The sequence below is a fragment of the Schistocerca gregaria genome, chromosome 3, assembly GCF_023897955.1.
Source record: "Schistocerca gregaria isolate iqSchGreg1 chromosome 3, iqSchGreg1.2, whole genome shotgun sequence".
In the NCBI taxonomy this organism is placed as follows: Eukaryota; Metazoa; Arthropoda; class Insecta; order Orthoptera; family Acrididae; genus Schistocerca; species Schistocerca gregaria.
This window is the reverse complement of record NC_064922.1, coordinates 204,844,822-204,861,732: the sequence shown is the minus strand read 5'-3', so window position 1 is coordinate 204,861,732 and position 16,911 is coordinate 204,844,822. Positions and strand designations below refer to the sequence as shown.

The 16,911-nt window shown below is 40.6% G+C and overlaps 1 protein-coding gene across 5 annotated transcripts in view; it reads right to left on the bottom strand.

Annotated features, from left to right (window-relative positions):
* Window positions 1-16,911, bottom strand: part of LOC126354036 (RNA polymerase II-associated protein 3-like) — a 105,445-nt gene that overhangs the window by 39,591 nt on the left and 48,943 nt on the right. The window lies entirely within an intron of this gene.

Genomic DNA, 16,911 nt, shown 5'->3' with positions numbered 1-16,911 from the left:
ACAGTGCTATTATACTTTGCTTCAGACTCATTATTTGATCCAGCATTACTTTCAGTGCTCCTGGTCGAGCAAATAATGAGAGTGAAGCTAAGTATAATAGCACTACAAGAAATTAGATGGCCAGGGAGTGGAGTAGTAGAAAAGAAAGGCGAATATATTCTATAGCTGCAGTGAAAGAAACCACCAGCTGGGGACAGGATTTGTTGTACACCATCAATTAAAGCATTTGTAATAGGGTTTACACTCATTAGTCCAAGGTTATTAACACTCAGGATTAAGGGGAAATAATTAACTACTCCATAATTAATGCCCATGCACCAACAGAAGAATCGGAAGAAGAAGAGAAAGAAGTATTCTATGAATCTTTGGAAAGAGTATATGATGAGTGCCCAGGGCATGATATTAAAATAATAGCTGGAGACCTAAACACTCAGGTGGGGAAAGAACAGATTTATAGGCCAATAATTGCCGCCCCCCCCCCCCCCCCCCCCCCCCACAGCAAACATGCAACAAGTAATGATAACGGAACAAGGTTTATATTGTTCCCAGCATTTAGAAATATGGTAATAGGATCAACACTGTTCCCACATAAAGAAATTCATAAGGGGACACGGAACTCACCGGATGGAAACACAGTAAACCAGATTGACCATGTGTTGATAGACATGAGACACAAATCGGACTTATTGGACTTGAGTAGTCTCAGAGGCCCAAACATAGATACAGATCATTTTCTGGTATGGGCATGGGTGAGGGCAAGGATATCTAATGCAGTGAAAGGAGACTGACCCAGGGCACAGAAATATAATATAACAACTTTAGAATCAGTGGAAGTAAGAGAACAGTATCAGGAGAAGATAACTCGGATTCTGGAAAACGTTGGAGAATATAACAATATTGAAGATCAGTGGGAAGTGATAAAAATGATGGTGGAGATATCGGCAACAGAGACAATCGCAATTGGGGACAAGACAAGTAAGACCATCATGGTTTGATACTGAATGTGAAATAGTAACTGAAGAAATGAACAAAGCATACAGTAGGACACTGCGATCACACTGTACGAGGAGGATAGTAGAAGAATACAAAGAAAAACTGAGGATTGAAAAGAGGACTCACCAAAGAAAAAAAGAGAGAATGGATGAAAGCAAGTGTCAAAGAAATGGAGCTCATGAGAAGCAAAAGTGAAATAAGAAAATTCTATAGAGAGGTGAATGCGGCACGGAAGGCTTTTGGTAGCAAAACAAGCTTAATAAAAGATGAGACAGGAAATATAATAAGTGAAGGGAATGGAATATGCGAAAGATAGTGCAGGTATTTTGATAGTCTCCTCAACCCTAGAATGACTATACCAGAGAACTCAACAGATACGAATGGGGAAGAGGACCAAGACGACAACACTACCCCACCAAATATAGAAGAAGTGAAAACTGCCATGAAGAAAATGAAAAACAACAAGGCGGCAGGGACAGATGGTATTCCAGCAGAACTGTTTAAGCATGGAGGCAGAGAGCTGGAACAAAGCATTCTAAAAATGGTCACTAGAATATGGGAAGAGGAGAAAATGCCCCAACAATGGAAAGAGGGTTATCATATGTCCCATATATAAGAAAGGAAATAAGGTGGTGAGTAGCAGTTACAGAGGGATCACACTACTTTATTTGGGGTATAAAATACTCTCTAATATACTATTCGACAGAATACTCCCGATCATACAAAGGGAGAAAGGGCCGTACCAATGTGGATTCCTTCCTGTGAAGTCAACTATAGATCAAATATTCACCTTAAGACAAATCCTGGAAAAAAAAGAAACAAATACGGTGTTGGCATGCATCACCTCTTTATAGATTTCAAAGCAGCTAATGATAGCATAAATAGAGAGCAGTTATATAAAGCTCTAGATGAACTGGGAATCTCTAGAAAGTTGGTAATGCTGTGAGAATGACAATGAGCGAAACACAAGGTAGTGTAAGAATAGGAGGAATAATGTCCAGCACATTGAGTATTAAAAATGGAGTGCGACAAGGGGATGCATGGCATGCCTTCTCTTTAATGCCGCCCTGGAGAAGGTGATGAGAAACGCAAACCTTCTGAATAGGGGAATGATCTTCTATAAATCAGTGCAGATACTGGCCTACACAGATGACATAGATATAATAGCAAGAACCCAAAAAGCAATGGAAGAGACAATCACAGCTCTTGAACAGGCCAGTAGGAACATGGGGTTAATTATTAATGAACAAAAAAACAATATATATGGCAGCTGGAAAAGCACATAGAGAAAATATCCCAAATGCAATAACAATGGGCAATTATACATTTGAGAGAGTTGAACATTTCAAGTATCTGGGCTCGACAGTTGCACATCTAAATGATACCTCCTATGAAATTAAGCAGAGATTAATACTGGCCAACAGAGCCTGTTTTGCCCTAACAAGACTTCTATCCTCAAGACTCCTGACTCGTACCATGAAATTAACTATGTATAAATCACTTATACGACCAGTGCTTACATATGCTTCTGAAGCCTGGACATTAACAACTAAAGATATTGAAACACTGGATGCATTTGAAAGAAAGGTACTTAGATGAAGTATCGGCCCAATCTGTGAAAGAGGAGGATGGAGGAGGAGATACAACAATGAGTTGGATATCATATACAAAGACCAACCCATAAGAAGGATAGTGAAATCGAGGTGTGAGTCGTGCTTGGGCAGCTCAGATGGTAGAGCACGTGCCCGTGAAAGGCAAAAGTCCCAAGTTCGACTCTCGGTCCAGCACACAGTTTTCATCTGCCGAGAAGTTTCATATCAGCGCACACTTCGTCACAGAGTGAAAATCTCATTCTGGAAGCACTCCCCAAGCTGTGGCTAAGCCATGTCTCCGCAATATCCTTTCTTTCAGGAGTGCTAGTTCTGCAAGGTTCGCAGGAGAGCTTCTGTAAAGTTTGGAAGGTAGGAGACGAGGTACTGGCAGAAGTGAAGCTGTGAGGATGGGGGCGTGAGTCGTGCTTGGGTAGATCAGATGGTAGAGCACTTGCCCATGAAAGGCAAAAGTCTGGATTTCGAGTCTCGGTCCGGCACACAGTTTTAATCTGCCAGGAAGTTTCATATCAGCGCACATTCCGCTGCAGAGTGAAAAACTCATTCTGAAAGAAATACAAGTCTGAAAGAACAAAAAGAAATATGTGTTTCAGCATTTTTGGAAATTTAACCCCTATGAGGGTGAAATAGTGAGTGAAAGTTTCTTTTAATAAATCATTATTAGAGAACTACTAAAGCATTTTTCACAGCTACATCAATGAAAATGGTATGTAAATTCTCAGTTAGAAAGATAAATTGTGCTTCAGTGTTTCTGGAAATTCCACTTCAAACGGATGAAATGTTTCATCAAAATATTCCATTATGAAAGCATTATGAAAATTTGAATTTGGGTCCTTGATTAGAAATAAAAAAAGTATGTGTTTCACTGTTTTTGAAAATTTAACCCCTAAACAGAAGAAAATATTTTGTTAAATTAAAAACATTGAAAGCTAAATCTTTGAAAACTTGTATTTCACTTCTCACCAACATAAAATTCACTTAAAGGAAAAAAAAAAAAAAAAATCTGTGCAGACCATACAGTCTATGAGAGCAAAGCAGCAGGTGCCAAGCTAATTATAATTAAGATTATGTTCAATGAATGCTTGAACTTTGTATATTGATCAAACTTTCTGTATATCATTCACTGCCATGTGGTGCGTGTCATTGAATGACGTCTTTATTATAGCCCTGACATTTTTTCCATGTAAATGATTAATTTTCCAAGTAAATTTTGAAATGTGTTCTTTATTTTTATTGTTAATCAGTTATTTATTATCCAATGAAAAGTGCTCGTTTTAAACTATGTGGGTATTTTTTGTGAGTAAACCTGTATCTTCACCTATTTATAGAGTTGAATTAATAGCAACTTTATGTTGATAGGATACTGAAAAGGCTGCACCATGCGACAGCCCTTAGGTAGTATCTTCAGTAGCAAACTTCTGGGAATTCCACTGGTTGCGCTGGCCTGATTCAAGCTTTGTCCGTACTTGTCATATGCTCAGGGTACATGGCCAGCAAAACTGATATTTGCTGTCACCTCATTGGGCTAATGAACCATGCCCATTTCCACCGAGGCTCACCTATTTGAAATGTGTGCCATTATGTTATGTTTCAGTTTGTTGATAATTCCAACACTTTGTTACCCCTGATGGTCCCATTTTCTTTCTTAGTTTTCCTCCACAAAAATTTACATTCTGATATATTTCTTGCAAATTTAGTAGTACTAAATAAATCTTTAAAAAGTTTTATTTTCCTTTTTTGGCAAATTGCTACTACATTTCTCTGTCCATTTATCTTTTGCAAGACATTTTCATCTGATTTTCTTTGTGTCTAGCTATCCTTGTTAACTTTCTTCATAGCCACACTTTAATTCTCTGTAACTACTTTCCATCTGTCTTCAACAGTATTCGGTTATCACAGTCATACAGGAGCACAGTCCGGACGAAAATCTGTATTATCTTTTTTCTTTTCTGTACTAAATGAATGGCTCACTACCAACTTTCACTGAAAGCATATTTTACTTGATCAAGTTGTGGTTCCACAGCTGATTAATATGAATTTTGAGTAGACCCATCATAGCAATTATTATAGGTTGATTTATCATCTGGTTTCATTGTATAAATACATCCTAAGGTATATTGCAATTCAAAAAGACACAGATTACACTAAAAGTTACTAAACACTGGAAAGGAACAATGATACTGTCCCAATTCAGCTTTTGTGAGCATTATTTATCAAGACTGTTGGTGGATATTCAGTGTGATATTTACATATCATATAATATGTGCATGTTTGAGTAGCTTTCAGCCTAATTTGTGTTTCAATCTGCATGTCACATAGATGTTCGTACACTATGAAACCAGTCATGGCTTAATAAATGAGCTTAAAATAGCAGCTGTAGTGGTTTTCTTAACATCCATGTTTTGCTGTTACATTTTTGTTTTTCTCTCCAAGTTGCAAGTTGTATTAAGGTAACAAAATTTATCAACTTACCCTATTTTATTTCTTTCAGTTTGGACGTGAGATGATAGTTTCTGATTTGCTTACTATCAAAAAGTATTTTTTCTTCCTTTCCTTCTATTAATTTTAAGTACAATTTCTTCACAGTAGTTGTAAATTTAGAAAGTATGTTCTGGCGTAACCACAAGCGCCGAAACAAAGAATGCAAGAACATAGAAGGCGTGGATATGATGCTGGCCAATGGTGAGATGATTAGGACCACACCACTACAGGAGCAGCCCCTGTCAGCCTCCTGGAGTACAAGATCCGGTACAGTATTAACACAGTACTAGACGGACAGTACTAGGAGAGCACTATGATAGCAGTGACATGTGATTCATACCAATTGTTTACATGGACAAGATATATAGGAAAGGACTGACTGACTGCATGTTGCTGATTGCTTGCGACAAGTTCTCGTAAATACAAAGTTAAGTATTGCCAATCTGCTTTATTGAAATAAAAACTACTAACGTGATTTGCTTGAATTGTTGTATAGCATTCCGAGAGCACAGCATCCTTTAGGCACTTTATATGAGATAAATGGGCACGTCCCCAAGTTTGGTGACAAGTACTACACTGAACCTCATGCTTGAGGGCCACTGAGTTTGCTAGTTTTTTTTAAAGATGGCACCTTAATGTTCTCTTGTCTTTAATTTGCAGGGGTTTATATATTTGCTTTAAAAGTTTCTTGCCGTTTTTGCTAATCAGTGTTTTCAGGTGGGCGTTTCAGAAATTTTCTTTGCTTTTTTTGCTTGCTTGCTTTGTCTGTTTCTTGCATTTGTGTCTTCCAACATGCCCACCCCACCTCTCCTGCCCCCTACTCAGGCGCCACAGCCACAAGCGTTACATGCAACACAGTTAATGCAGATCTTTCAGTTCTAGGCACAACAAATCTCTAATTACTCAACATGGTGCAGCAGCTACTGGCCAACACTGTGCGCCTGACGAAACAAGCACCGACTACTACAGCTGCTGTACCACCTTTTTGACAGTTTCGTGACCAAGAAGAGGAATGGTTAGAGTGATTGTCACAGTTTTGAGGTGCACTTCCTAACTCACGATGTACCAGCTACTTTGAAACTTCCATATCTATTAGCAACGGTAGGAAGTGCAGTGTTCTGCCTCACAAAACCTTTTCCTAATGTCATTCGGAGTGAACTTTATGACCAAGTGGTCGACAAACTAACTAACTATTATGACCAACAAGTGAATGTGGTAGCAGCTAGGTATCAATTCTTTAATTGCAAAAAACGGTCAGAATAAGCTCATTGCTAGTGGGTAACAGATGTCTACATCTACATATATACTCCGCTAGCCACCAAGCGGTGTGTGGCGGAAGGCACAATTCGCGTTAAAGTCATGCCCCCCCCCCCCCCCCCCCAACACACATTCACACACCTTGGCCTCATTCCTTGCATAGCATAAAGAACTCTGTAGTGCACTGACACTTTGCACGTCAGCATAGCCTTACTGTACGGAAAGGTGTGATTTTTGTTCAAAATGACAATGGACAGTCACGCGTTGATCCCTACAGCTTTGCAAAAAGAAGTGTTGCAGTTACTTCACCAAGGATATTGCGGGAATGTTGGTACATAGCAGTTAGCACGTTGACACTGCACTTTCCAGGACACCCAAATAGAACAGATGATGTCACAGTGTCACGCATGTGTGGAGAATCAGTCCACTCTGCACAAAAATTCTCTGCTTGGCCTAAATCGCAATCACCATGGTAACGTCTGCACATAGACTTTGCGAGACCTTTCTGGAACACCTGTTCGTTGATTGTGGTTGGCTCGTACACTAAGTTTCCTTTCTCTGCACCAGTGAACTTGACAATGTCATGTAGCACAATTCAGGTGCTGTCATCGATTTTTTGCCTGGACGGTTTATCTGAAGTAGTAGTCTCAGACAATGGACTTCAGTTCATGTCAAATGAATTAGAAACATTCGGTGAACACAGTGGCATACGGCATCTAACTAGTGCACCATTCCATCCACAGTCAAACGGCGAATGGGAAAATCTTGTCAGAACCTTCAAGCACCAAATGGCCAAACTGCTCTGCACACACTAGGGATCAAGCACTGCAGATGTTTCTCACCTCTTATCGTTTGCACCCACGAGATGGACCATCGCCTGTGGAATTGCTTTACAGTTGCCACTGTCGGACACTGCTCCACCTTCCCCAGCATCCAGCACTGAAGGAAGGCCACAAGTACCGCTTTGCCCTGCTTGATATTGTCTTTTACAGGATTGTTAGCAACAGCAAATGGTGGGGGTGAGGCAAGATAGTCCGTCGACTTGGCACTTGCATGTATCTTCTTTCAGGTGCAGATGGCCACCATCAAAATCAAACTTCATCTCTGTCATGTGAACGATGATCTTTCAGTGTCTCTTCTCCCAGATTCATGGGTCCAGAGGGCGGCACAGCCACAGCACACAGCAGCCGCCAGAGGGTGTCACCATGACACCACGGAATGACCCCACGGAGACAGAGCCTTTGCCTCCTCTTGTCCTACTGATGCAGCTGGATCCACCTAAATTGCAGCAGTCACCGCCTTTATCTGGTTCACGGCATCAGGAGGTGGATGCATGTCCTTCTGGCCATTTTCTGGGGGAGGTTTCTGCCTGAGTGCAGACCGGATGGTGGGGTACGGCCGGAAGCTTGACGTCCCATGCAGCCACAGCCTAGCAATGCACCTACACTCCTGCCCGCCCTGCCGTGGTCACACTACCTACATGACTGTGGTCATGTCTCATTGGTAGGGGTGGGGGTGGGGTGTGTGGGGGGAGGAATGTTCTGGCATAACCACAAGCACCAGAACAAAGACAAAGAACACAAGAACAGAGAAGGTGATGAGATGTCGCTGGCCAATGGTGCAATGATTAGGACCACACCATGACAGGAGCGCAACCTAGCTGAGGAGAATATAAGCACTGCTCCTACCAGCCTCGCGGAGTACAAGACCCGGTACAGAATAAACACAGTACTAGTACTAGGAGAGCACTATGATAGCAGTGGCGTGTGACACATATCAATTGCTTACATGGACACAGTATATAGCAAAGGACTTTAACTGTTTATATGTTGCCCATTGGTCATACATAAAACTGCTACGTGTGTTAAAGGCTTCTATTCAGTAATCCTGTTGACCTGTCAGGTGTGGCAATAGAAGACACCAAAAGAAAAGCTGAAGCTTTAAATATCACGGTTTAAGAAATCATTCACGTAGGAGGATTGTACAGAATGACTGCTGCACAAACTCCTGTACAGAGGACTTACAAACAGGCATCCTTCATGTTGAATGCAACTTAAAAATAGTTAAAAATCGGTCAGATGCATATGGCACTTGCACAACAAGGGTTCCATAAAACTTCATTATGTATATTGACAATTCATCCATCCTAGGAATCAAGAACCTAGACTACTTTTGTCTGTTATCAACAATGATACCAGCAAGACAATGGTTCCACAATTTCCAAGACTTTCTAGAACGTTTAATTTTCAGGTCATATAACAAAATAAAAGAAATACTTTTTTTAAACAGTGGAAACTCCAGGTAGGAATATAAATTCTGTAAGAAAAGACAGATTGCTACATACCGTAAAGAAGATACGTCACGTTGCAGACAGGCACAATTAAAAGACACTCACATATAAGGCTGTGACCGAAACCTATATGTGAGTGTGCCGTGTCTTTTAATCATGCATGTCTGCAGCTTGATATGTCTTCTTTACAGTAAGTGGCAATCTGTCTTTTGCTACATTGTTGAAGTACTTTTTTGTGTGATGTAACTACAAATAAACAAGATCCCGATTTTTTTTTCTTTACTGGTACTATGGACTGCTGCTTCTTACAAAATTTTATGATTCTAGGTCAATAGGAAGCCTATAGGTTGTAATGTTGTTATGGGACATAAATGGAACCGTAACTTTTTTACACCACCAAGGAACCACTGACCTACACATGTGACATAAATTGTAGCTTGATATGTTACCTGTTCCTGAGACAATGGCATCTTAACAGATGGACAAACAGGAAGTCATTATGAATTAACAATTTTCAGATTTGTTCCATTTAGTTGTACTGTTTTATGATTCTAGGCCAATGGAAAGTACCGTACAGGTTTTGATGAGTGAGTTTGTGAGTATCAAATATGTGATATAAACGGCCATATCTTTTATAGCATTGACTTAGAAGCTTAAATTTATTATAGTGCTAAAGGACCCTACACCTTGGTATGGTTATTTAAATTTTAGCTTGATATGTCTACCCATTCATGTCAGAACACACAACAAATGAAATATTTTTTTTCATGTGATATAATTACAACTTTATACTTTTCAATTTTTTTTTCCTTTTGCTTGTACAGTGGAACACTGTCTCTGCCAAATTTAATGATTCTGGGAACCCGGGAAATACCCTAACAAATTTTGAAATCTAAACGTTAAAGTTACGACATAAGTCGACAATCTGTCTTTCAGCTACGGTACAAGAAACAACAGTGTGAATGAGGAAATGTCCAAAAAAAATTTGCAAGCAGATGACGTTTCCTGACGCGAACAAAAACCTTAAGTACTAACACCAACATCTTTTGCAATGAGCTGTTTTTAGATGGAGAAAGCAAGCCAAATAGTATGTGTGTTTCATTAAGATGACTGATGTTATTTTATTCAAATAAAACGAAACACTTTTGGTGACAACAGTATGCATTTCCGTGGAATCACAAGACAGATCTAAAATACCTTCATTGATTTCAGAAATAACCTCAGAAAAAAGTAGACCTCTTGAAAGAAATGTGTATGGCAGGAAAGAACTGTGTAAACCAATACTGTAGGTGACTGCCAATAACACATTGGTTCTACTATGTTTGTTATTGTCAGTTATTACCCACTGTGTTATATCTATTATTTTACTGGTATTGTGTGATTTTTCTTTCAAGAAATATATGAGTACAAACTGCCAGTGACCGACAATTTTCTTTTTCTTATCGTCCATACTTTCCAACCTATAAACTACTTTTGAAGTGACAAAATGTACTACAAGAAATAAAATATCCATAAATTGCCAGACTGTAAAATGTACTTGCGGTGAGACAGCTGCAATTCCTGAAATCCATCACCCGTGGCCTCTGGCCTGATGAGTAGCATTGCATTTCTGGGTCCATGGATAAACCATGAGAATCTGTTGCATTATGTCACACACAAACAGATCCAGCCTGCAGGCAGATCAAGGAGACTAGATCCAACGAGCAGGGCTCGCACATTACTGGGAACTGAATGGCTCCAGATCGGCAGGCTCAATCCATTACAGAAACCCGCAGAAACAGCCTCCAGTTTTGGCCCGTTGCGGAAATCCACATGCGTGGCCAGCTATTCAAGAGCCACAGACAGCATGTTGATGAAATGAGACCACAGTGATCAATCCATGCAACAGATCACTTGTTCAAATACTCTGAGAATCAATAATAATGAAGATAGGTAGTAACTCACTGTAAAGATGATTGCTGAGCTGCAGACAGACATGTGGAAAAGCCAATTACACTCTCACAACTAAATTTTCAACCATAGCTTTTATCAGAAAATGAGAGCACACACACATTCACACAATCACTCAGACACAGCAACTCATGCACATATGTCAGCTGTCTCCGGCCACTGCGTCTACAGTCTCTGAGAATCAGATTCAAACAAACCAATCCTCACATCCCTCTGCCCCTCGTCAGCAGCTCCTAGGCTAGTGGCAAGAAGTGGTGGCAGAACTGACTGCAAGCTGAGGGGAGTGGTAGGAAGGGGAGAAGCAGCAGGAATGAGGGAGTACAGAAGCAGTGCGTGTATTCAACTGCTTCCAGCCAGCAAAGATGCATGATACCTCAGTAAACAAACCATTTCATCTACTGAGACAAAAATGAGATTTTTCCAGTGTTTTCTTCAAATTTCCCTGTTTTCTCTGAGATGTTTGAAATTCCCCGACATTCCCAGATTTCTAGAACCTGTGGCAACCCTGAACATCCTCAGCAACTTGTCTTATGGTAATCAGATAATTTAACAAAACAATTATCTTCACACCTTCAACGTTATCACATGTTGTTGATGTGCTGGGGGAGGGGTCCAGAGCGAGATTCATCATTGGCATCTTCTCAGCCCATCTTGGAAGAGCTTGGAACACTTGCAAACATATTTTTTTTACCTAGAGCAGACTCACTATATGCCACTGTCAACATTTCAAGTGTTTTAGAGCACTTGATTCCATTTTCACATTAACTGGTTCCAAATTCTTTGCTTCATTTTTTATAATAATCGAAAATAACCGAACACACTAAAACATGACATACTGCTACACTGCAGATGGTTCACGAAGGTTCCTAGCGTATACGATATGTTCTCAAATATGTGAGTGGCTCACAAAGATTTTAAGCAATAGAAACAAGTACACTGCCTGGGATGGCAAGTGCTCATCAGAAACAAAGGTATTGCCTAGAGTACCCCCATGGAAATGTGATAGGACAGATCTGATGGAAAGGGTGAGTAGCAACCTGACTGCTTGCTGATGATGCTGTGGTGCGAGGGAAAATTTCATCACTGAGTGACGGTTAGAGGATACAAGATGCTGCTAAAGCCAGTCACGTCGATTAAATATCGACACATAACACTGCAATGTGACACAAAATGAAACGAACATGTAAGGTAAGTTGTAGTGAAGGTGAATGGTTGACTTTAGTTTACTGGGAGAATTCCAAGTGTACACTACTGGCCATTAAAATTGCTACACCACGAAGATGACGTGCTACAGACGCGAAATTTAACCAAGAGGAAGAAGATGCTGTGATATGCAAATGATTAGCTTTTCAGAGCATTCACACAAAGTTGGCGCTAGTGGCGACACCTACAAGGTGCTGACATGAGGAAAGTTTCCAACCGATTTCTCACACAAAAGCAGCAGTTGACCGGTGTTGCTTGGCAAAACGTTGTTGTGATGCCCCGTGTAAGGAGGAGAAATGCGTACCATCACATTTCATACTTTGATAAAGGTCGGATTGTAGCCTATCGCGATTGCGGTTTATCGTATCGCGAAATTGCTGTTCGCATTGGTCGAGATCCAATGAATGTTAGCAGAATATGGAATCGGTGGGTTCAGGAGGGTAATACGGAACGCCGTGCTGGATCCCAATGGCCTCGTATCACTAGCAGTTGAGATGACAGGCATTTTATCCGCATGGCTGTAACGCATCGTGCAGCCACGTCTCTATCCCTGAATCAACAGGTGGGGACGTTTGCAAGACTACAACCATCTGCACGAACAGTTCGACGACGTTTGCAGCAGCATGGACTATCAGCTCGGAGACCGTGGCTGCGGTTATCCTTGACGCTGCATCACAGGTAGGAGTGCCTGCGTTGGTGTACTCAACGACAAACTTAGGTCCACGAATGTCAAAACGCCATTTTTTCGGATGAATCCATGTTCTGTTTACAGCATCACGACAGTTGCATCTGTGTTTGGCGACATCGGGTGAACGCACATTGGAAGCGTGTATTTGTCATCGCCATACTGGCGTATCACTCGGTGTGATGCTATGGGGCACCATTGATTACACGTCTCAGTCACCTCTTGTTCGCATTGACGGCACTTTGAACAGTGGATGTTACACTTCAGATGTGTTACAACCTATGGCTCTACCCTTCATTCGATCCCTGCAAAACCCTACATTTCAGCAGGATAATGCACGACCGCATGTTGCAGGTACTGTACAGGCCTTTCTGGATACGGAAAATGTTCGACTGCTGCCCTGGCCAGCACATTCTCCAGATCTCTCACCAACTGAAAACGTCTGGTCAATGGTGGCCAAGCAACTGGCTCGTCACAATACGCTAGTCACTACTCTTGATGAACTGTGGTATCATGTTGAAGCTGCACATGCCATCCAAGCTCTGTTTGACTCAATGCCCAGTTATATCAAGGCCGTTATTACGAACAGAGGTGGTTGTTCTGGGTGCTGATTTCTCAGGATCTATGCATCCAAATTGCATGAAAATGTAATCACATGTCAGTTCTAGTATAATATGTTTGTCCAATGAATACCCATTTATCATCTGCATTTCTTCTTGGTGTAGCAATTTTAATGGCCAGTGGTGTAGCTCACCTATATATAGAAGACCATGTACAGAACACTTGTGTGACCCATTCTGGAGTACTGCTGGGGTGTTTGGAATCACCACCAAGTCAGATTAAAGAAAGAGATTGAAACAACTCAAAGGCTTGCTGCTAGATTTGTTATCGCTATGTCCGACCAACAAGCAAGTATTATTTAAATGAACATATATGGGAATCCCAGGTGGGAAAATAATGTTCTTTCTGTAAAACACAATTGAGAAAGTGAAACTTGTGTTTCTTCCAGCATATAGAATGTTTAAATACCTTACATAAGTGCTGCCTTGTGACACCTTTGACATCTTACCATGCTGGTTGTTGAAACCATGTGACTGCGCTTCCATAAGTAATTTGAACTAATAGGAACATTTAGAGATCCAGCATTTGTGACAGCCTGCAGAAAAATCTTACTGCCAGCAACAAGCATCTTGTATCAGGACTGTGAAGACAATAAGAGAGGCCAGTGCACATACAGACGCATAAAGATACTAATTTTTTTCTTGCTCCATCTGCAGTGGGACAAAAAAGGAAATCACACAGATCCATATTTCGAGATTTCCAGAATGGGTTTTCATGGTACCACACTGCAGGCTGTTCATGCAAGTCTGAAGACACGGAAAAGGTTCCCAGATATGCAGTGCAATGTCCTTGATGGCGATTATTCTCAGAGACAAAAGAATTGTCAGGAGCGCCCCAGAGAAATTTGATAGGAATGCTCTTGTCTCTATATACATAAATCATCTGATGGACCGGGAGAGCAGCAATTTGTGACTGTTTGCTGATGGCGAAGTAGTATACAGTAACTTACCATCATTGAGTAAATGTAAAAGGATACAGGATGACAGACAGAATATCTATTTGGTGTGATGAATGGCAGTTTGTTGTAAGTGTAAAACAATGTAAGTTAATGGGGATGAATCAGAAAAACAATTCTGAAATGCTCAATTACAGTACTAATGATGTGCTGCTCAGCACAGTCATGTCAGTTAATTAGCTAGGCATAAAGCGACTAAGTACAATGAGCATGCTAGGATGACACTAGGGGAGGTGACGTGACATACTTCAGTTTATTGGGAGGATTTTAGGAAAGTATAGCTCATCTAAAAAGAGATGGCATGGACATCACTAATGCAACCCATTCTTGAGTACTGCTCAAGATCCCCTTCTACTAGGTATGTTACTGGCAGGTTCGTTCAGCACACAAGTATTATAGAGATGCTTCCTGAACTCAAATGGTAATTCCTTGAAAAGAATTAGAGACCCAATGTTTGCAGCTGACAGCAGAACGATTGTGCTGCCACCAATGCACATTTCATGTAAGAACCTTGAAGATAAGATTAGAGAAATTAGGGCTTGTGCAGAGGCATGTAGACAGTTTGCAATGCCCCATCCAGTTTATCCTAATAGGGATATGTATTCACCTATAATTGTCCCTGACTGGCGACAGCACTCAAATATTTGTGGGCGGACACTCGCATGTAGTAAGTAACCAGCAATAATTTTACTGATCTCTCTCTAGTATGCAGAGCTTGCATCTTACCACACAAATAGAATTCTGATTAAAGGAACCAACAAAGTAATGTTATTAAAAACACTGAAAAGGAGAGCACAAATATTAATGGACAACATTTTGTGATAACGATGTTACACCGCAAATGACTAACATCGACACTATACATGTACTGAATTAATTGGTGGGAAAATGAATACTTTCATCTGCACAAAAACACCTCTATTGTATACATGATACGTTTATAAATAAATGTATTGTGAAATATTCAGTGAAAATAAACTGCTAAGCATTGCACTTTATGTCGAAACAAGGTTGCAATGTTGTGATTACACCGTCCTTAAACAAAAAACACAGTATCCTGCACTTTATCAAACGGAAAGTTACTTTCATTACATGAAAAAAAAATTTATGAATTCGTGTACACTGTACAGTACCTTTTGGTGTCTTCTTCTGCACCACTGTTTCCAATTTGTAGTAATTTTTATAGCAAAATAGTTGGTAAAGATTATTTGGCAACTCTATGATGTGTCACTCAATTTGCCAGTAATATAAATTTAGAACATGTCATATTTATAACCAGCTCAAAAATAGAAAAGACAGGTGGTAAGCACTGCTTATAGCACCTAACAAGAATTGTGACAGCCTTTAATTATCGCTAGGATGTCATAGTACTTTCCATCGTCGTAACTGGCCAGCACAATAGATCTTGCTGCAATGTAATGCATGCCACAACAACTTCAAACTGGTCCACAAAATGGATGGCCACATCTTCTTCCTCAGATCAAAACACTACAGAATTAAGAGTAGCAACTTTATCTCATCCATCCGAGGCTTTTATAACAATTATGCTCAATTTTGGCACAACAACGTAATGTACATGTTCACCATTTCACACGTACCATATTAACTCGAATCTAAGCCGCACTCGAATCTAAGCCGCACCTGAAAAATGAGACTCGAAATAAAGGAAAAAAAAAAAATTCCCGAATCTAAGCCGCACCGGAAATTTCAGACTCTAAATTCAAGGGGAGAGTATAGTTTTAGGCCGCACCTCCAAATCGAAACAAAGTTGGTCCATTGTAATATGAGACACAATTTAGGTCGAATGAATGATGATACAGCTACAGTAGTTTGGTTGAGTCGTAAGCTTAGCAGTTAAGTTTTACCAGGTAGCCATTGCTATGCGTCAGGCGCTCCGTCCGTATTTATACGGGTACCCTACCTTTTTCACGTGATTAGCCTGGTTTGAATCAATAGCTTATTTTGCTTTGATCTGGTAAGTGCTGTTTTCTTTATAGGTGTTTACGTCACTCTAAGCTGAAAATGCATTACTGTACCGTGTCACACATTGGTTGCCGCATTCTGATAGTGAGTGTTTACGGCCTGTCATCGCTCGTGGCATGGCTTGCTTTTTTGCGCGCTACCGCTGCTTACAATTAATTATATATAGAAAGAAACTTCCACATGGGAAAAATATATTAAAAACAAAGATTCCAAGACTTACCAAGCGGGAAAGCGCCGGCAGACAGGCACAATGAACAAAACACACAAACACACACAAAGAATTACTAGCTTTCGCAACCAATGGTTGCTTCTTCAGGAAGGAGAGGGAAAGACGAAAGGATGCGGGTTTTAAGGGAGAGGGTAGGGAGTCATTCCAATCCCGGAAGCGGAAAGACTTCCCTTAGGGGAAAAAAAGGACACGCGCACACACACACACACACACACACACACACACACACACACACAAGCAGACATCGTTGGATAATGTATGAAAATGCAGTGGTCGAAACTCGGGGTGGAGAAAGAAAGCTCGTCTTCCACCTTTATTTACTGACTTGGAGGTTTTGGCGCCAGTATTTATCTTTGTGCCTACAAAGCATGCCTGTGTAGTGCTACATATATTCGACGGCAGAAGTTAGTTGTGGCGGCACCTACCAACATTTTTCAGAACTTCCATTTGCTTTTCACTCGATTCTAAGCCGCAGGCGGCTTTTTGGATTACAAAAACCGGAAAAAAAAGTGCGGCTTAGATTCGAGTAAATACGGTAACTTGAGTCTGTCTTCCACTTTACTTAGAGAATGTTCTAGTGAGCAAAAAGGCAGTAAATTTTGCCGCCAAAACCCTCCCATGGGGAAGTCCCTACTGATTATGTCTTAAGAATAA